Source organism: Pristis pectinata, chromosome 32 (genome assembly GCF_009764475.1).
Source record: "Pristis pectinata isolate sPriPec2 chromosome 32, sPriPec2.1.pri, whole genome shotgun sequence".
In the NCBI taxonomy this organism is placed as follows: Eukaryota; Metazoa; Chordata; class Chondrichthyes; order Rhinopristiformes; family Pristidae; genus Pristis; species Pristis pectinata.
The window spans coordinates 21314612-21320730 of NC_067436.1; positions in this window are offsets into that span (position 1 = coordinate 21314612).

Sequence of the window (6119 nt, forward strand, 5' to 3'; positions counted from 1 at the left end):
TAAACTCAGGAGTACAGGTCTTGTCTATCAAATCTCTCCTTGTACAGCAAATCCTAGGAATTAATCTAGTGGACCTTTACTGCACTTCCTCCATCACAAGTACATCCTTCCTTGTATAGTGAGACCAGACCTGTCTGCAATATTCCAGATACAGTCTCTAAAGGGTTCCATATAATGGGAGCAAGAAGTCTCTACTTTTGTACTCAAATCCTCTTGCAATAAAGCCCAACTTACTGTTTGTTTTCCTAATTTCTTGCTGAATTTGCATGTTAATTTTCAGTGATTTCCTGCACAAGGACACCCAGATATGTCTGAGCATAAGCACCAATCTCTCACCATAATAAAAAAAAGCTATTTTTTTCAATTAATGTGAATGACCTCTACATTGCATTCTATCTACTATGTCCTTGCCCATTCATTTTGCCTGTCTATAACCCCCTGAAGTCTCTTTGCATCCTCTTCACAGCCCACAGGAGCTACCTAGCTCTTTTATCATGGCAATTTGGATATTTTACATTTGATTCCTATATGTAAATTATTGATAATAGATTGGGTTCTGCTGAGGCCCAACATTGATTTCTGCAACACTCCATTGTCATACTCACCCAACCTGTAAATGGTCTAGTTATTTCTACCAGAATAAAAAGAAAAAATACTTGTCAGGCAGAATCTGTGGAAAGTGAACTGTTAACATTTAAGGTCCAACACCCTTTCACAGAACTGCAAAAGAGAAAACGAGCTAGTTTTCAGTAGCAGAGAAGTTGGGGTGTGATAGGTAGAACAAAGGGACCATGTCTGAAAGGGTGAGACCAAATGACATCATGGCAGTTAGAGCATGGCAATTATGTTTTAACAGCAGAGGTGTGGGACATACTGGAAACTATAGATCGGTGAGTCTCTCATCAGTGATAGGGAAGTTACTGGAGAGGAATCTTAGGGATAGGATTTTTGAGCATTTGGAAAACCATGGCCTAATTAGGGACAGTCAGCATGACTTTGTGCAGGGCAAGTCGTGTCTTACTAACTTGATTTAGTTTTTCGATGAAGTGACGAAGGTGACTGGTGAAAGTAGAGCTGTGGATATTGTCTACATGGATTTTAGTAAGGCACTTGACAAGGTCCCTCACGGGAGGCTCATCCAGAAGATTAATGTGCATGGGGTCCATGGTGAAATGGCCATTTGGATTCAGAATTGGCTTGTCCATAGAAGACAGGGTAGTGGTTGATGGGAATCAGTAAGTTTGCAGGTGATATGAAGATTGGTGGTGGTGTGGATAGTGCAGAAGACTGGCAAAGGATACAGCGAGATATAGATTGGTTATGGGTGAAGAAATGGCAGATAGAGTTTAACCCGGCCAAATGTGAAGCGTTACAACCTTGGGAGATCAAATGTAAAAAGACAGTACACTGTTAGTGGCAAGACCCTTACCGGTGTTGATGAACAGAGGGATCTTGAGGTCCAAGTTCATAGCTCCCTGAAAGTGGCTACACAGGTGGTAAAGAAGGCGTATGACATGCTTGCCTTCATTTGTCGAGGCATTGAGTTCAAGAGTCAGGAAGTTATGTTGCAGCTTTATAAAAAACTAGTTAAACCGCATAGAACCATAGATAACTACAGCACAGAAAACAGGCCATTCGGCCCTTCTAGTCTGTGCTGAAACATTATTCTGTTAGTCCCATTTACCTGCCCCCAGCCCATACCCCTCCAGACCTCTCTCGTCCATGTATCTATCCAATTTACTCTTAAAAGTTAAGAGCGAGCCCGCATTTACCACATCAGATGGCAGCCCATTCCACACTCCCACCACTCTTTGAGTGAAGAAGTTCCCTCTAATGTTCCCCCTAAACCTTTCACCCTAAAGCCATGTCCTCTCGTACTTATCTCTCCTACTCTAGGTGGAAAGAGCCTACTTACATTAACTCTGTCTATGCCCCTCATCATTTTATAAACCTCTATCATATCTCCCCTCATTCTTCTCTGCTCCAAGCAATAAAGTCCTAACATGCTCAGTCTTTCCCTGTAACTCAACTCCTGAAGACCCGGCAACATTCTTGTAAATTTTACTGACATCCTTCCTGTAGTTCGGTGACCAGAACTGCACACAATATTCTAAATTTAGTCTCACCAATGACTTATACAACCTCACCAAAACATTCCAACTCCTATACTCAATACTTTGATTTATAAATGCCAGAATGCCAAAAGCCTTTTTTACAACCCTGTCTACCTGTGACTCTACTTTCAGGGAATTGTGTATCTGAACTCCCAGATCCCTTTGTTCCTCTGCACTCCTCAGTGCCCTACCATTTACTGCGTACGTCCTCCCTTGATTTGTCCTTCCAAAATGCAACACCTCACACTTGTCTGCATTAAATTCCATTTTCTGGACCATTTTCCCATTTGGTCCAGATCCCTCTGCAAGTTTTGAAAGCCTTCCTTGCTGTCCACTACACCTCCAATCTTAGTGTCATCCGCAAACTTACTAATCCAATTTACCACATTATCTTCTAGATCATTGATATTTATAACAAACAACAATGGCCCCAACACAGATCCCTGAGGCACACCACTAGTCACAGGCCTCCAATCTGAGAAACAACCATCCACAACCACTCTCTGTCTTCTCCCACTCAGCCAATTTCGAATCCAGTTTACAACCTTTCCATGGATACCCATTGACTGAACCTTCTGAACTAATCTCCCATGTGGGACCTTGTCAAAGGCCTTACTAAAGTCCATGTAGACAACATCCACAGCCTTACCTTCATCTACTTTTTTAGTGACCTCCTCAAAAAAACTACAAGATTTGTTAAACATGATCTACCATGCACAAAGCCATGCTGACTATCCTTAATCAACCCTTGGCTGTCCAAATACTTATATGTCCTATCTCTCAGAACACCTTCCAATAATTTACCCACTACTGATGTCAGGCTCACTGGCCTGTAATTACCTGGTTTACTCTTCGAGCCTTTCTTAAACAACATGAGCTATCCTCCAGTCCTCCGGCACGCTAAGGACATTTTAAATATATCTGCCAGGGCCCCTGCAATTTCTACACTTGGAATATTGCAGTCAGTTTTAATTGCACCATTATAGGAAGAATGTGGAGTCTTTGGAGAGGGTGCAGTAGAGGGTTATCAGGATGCTGTTTAGATTAGAGGGCATGTGCTATAAGGAGTTGTTTTCTCTGGAGCAGTGGAGGCTGAGGGGAGATCTGATAGAGTTTTATCAAATTATGAGAGGCATAGATAGAGTAGACATCTTTTTTCCATGGTTTAAATGTCTAATACCAGAGGGCTTACATTTAAGGTGAGAGGGGGTAAGTTCAAAGGAGATGTGCAGGGCAAGTTTTTATTTTAGAGTGGTGGGTGCCTGGAATGTGCTGCCTGGGGTGGTGGTGGAGGCAGATATGATAGGGGCATTCAAGAGGATCTTAGGCACGTGACTGTGCGGGAAATGGAAGGATATGAGCATTGTGTAGGCAGAAGGGATTAGTTTAGTTAGGCATTTGATTACTAATTTAGTTAGTTCGGCACAACATTGTGGGCCAAAGGACCTGCTCTTGTGCTGTTCTGTTTTATGTCCAGCAGGCTAGATTCCTAGTCATCTGTATTCACCAAGGAGAAAGACGTCATAGTTGTAGATTTCAGTTGGAATTGTGAAACTGTGCAGCTTGTTAAAGTGAAAAAAAGAGGTATTAGATGTCTAAGCAGGCATTAAGGTAGATAAATCCCCAGGGCCTGATGAGATGTATCCCTGGCTGCTATGGGAGGCAAGGGAGGAGATTGTTGGGGTCCTGACAGAGACATTTAACTCTGCTGGCCACGGGTAGGTGCCAGATGATTGGAAGACATCAAATGTGTACCTATGTTCAAGAAGGACAGCAGGGATAAACCACGTAATTAGTGTAAAGTCATTGGAATGGAAATTACTGGAAAAAATTGAGAGTCAGGATTAAATTACATTTGGAAAGGGAAGGATTGATTGGGGAATTGTTAGCAAGGATTTGTTGGTGGGAGATCCTGTGTGACTGAGATTGGTATTGGTTTATTATTGTCACTTGTACTGAGATACAGTGAAAAACTTGTCTTACAAACCGATCTTACAGGTCAATCCATTACACAGTGTAGTTACATCAAGTTAGTACAGAGTGCATTGATGTAGTACAGGTAAAAAAAACAATAACACTACAGAGTAAAGTGTCACAGCTACAGAGAAAGTGCAGTGCAATAAGGTGCAAGGTCACAACAAAGTAGATCATGAGGTCATAGGTTATAGTCCATCTCATTGTATGAGGGAACTGTTTAATAGTCTTATCACAGTGGGGTAGAAGCTGTCCTTAAGTCTGGTGGTACGTGCCCTCAGGCTCCTGTATCTTCTACCCGATGGAAGAGTAGAGAAGAGAGAATGTCCCAGGTGGGTGGGGTCTTTGATTATGCTGGCTGCTACACCAAGACAACGAGAGATAAAGACAGAGTCCAAGGAGGGGAGACTGGTGTCTGTAATGCGCTGGGCTGTGTCCACAACTCTGCAGCTTCTTGTGGTCTTGGGCAGAGCAGTTGCCATACCAAGCCGTGATACATCCTGATAGGATGCTTTCTATGGTGCATTGGTAAAAATTGGTGCGAGTCAAAGGGGCCAAACCAAACTTCTTTAGCCTCCTCAGGAAGTAGAGGTGCTGGTGAGCTTTCTTGGCCATGGCATTCACGTGGTTTGTCCAGGACAGGTTGTTGGTGATGTTTGCTCCCAGGAACTTGAAGCTGTCAACCCTCTCAACCTCAGCACCATTGATGTAGGCAGGTGTATGTACACTGTCCCCTTTCCTGAAATTAATGACCAGCTCTTTAGTTTGAGATTTTTGAAGAGGTAACTAAATATATTCATGAGGGCAGTGCAGTTGAAGTTTACATTGACTTTAGTAAGGCCTTTGACAAGGTCAGATGTGGAAGGCTGTTCCAAAAGATTAAAACCCATAGAATCCAAGGCAAGTTTGCAAAATGGCTCCAAACTTGGCCAGATAATAGAAAACAGAGGGTGATGAAAATTCAGAAGAGAAATCGAAAGGCAGATTATTTTCTAAAAAAAGAGACTGCATTTTTGGGTGTTCTAGTGCACGATCACAAAATGCTAGCAGGCAGGTCCAGCAAGTAGTTTTAAAAAAGCACATGGAATTTTGGCCTTCATTGCAAAGGGGTTGGAGTTTTAAAATAGGTTAAAAATTTGTTGCAATTTTACAGTGATTAGGTGAGGCCTTGTGTGGACCAGATAGGTGGTGAGGTGGACCTGACAAAGGGATGGACAATTATGAGAGGCAGAGATGGATGGTAGGAAATTTCTCCCCTTGGCAGAGATATCTAAGGCTAGAGGGCATAGGTTTAAGGTAAGAAGTTTAGTGGAGATCTGAGGAATTTTTTTCACTCAGAGTGGTTGAAGTCTGGAATACTTGAGAAGATTGTGGAAGCAGGTACTTTCACGAAATTTATGGAGCACATGAATCGCCAAGCACAATAGGCAAATTGGATTAGATAGGTACAAAAACAATATTAGAAGAACTCAGCAGGTCAAGTATCTGTGGAAAGAAACATTAATATTTCCAGTTAATCATCCTTCCTCAGAACTACTGAGATTAGAGATGGGATTAGATGGGTACTTGATGGTCTGTGCTCCATGACTCTAATAGAAACGGAAAAACTGAGCCAATATGATGATAGGCAGGTGGAAGTGGTAAGTTACCTAAAAGAGGAGATTTTGATATTGAGTGCAGAGGGTGAGGTGTTGTTCCTCCATCCTGCTTTGGGCTTCAGTGTAAGGGTGCAGGAGGCTACGGACCCACAGATCAGTGTGGGGGTGATCATTCCCTCGCTCACTCTTCCGTCCACACCAACCATCCCGTGCAAATGCAGGAGTTAAAGCTTGGTCTTGCACCTCTTCCCACCATCTAGGGACGCGAGGTGAAGCAGCAATTCCCACGCACTTTCATGCTGGGGCACTGCATTCGTGTTCACAGTGTGGGCTCGTCCACCTGGAGAAACCTGAAGGAACAGCTTCTTTCATTGAGCGGACGAAAGTGGGAGGATGATTGGTTAAACGGCGTGGGGGCGGGGCTCGGCTGCAG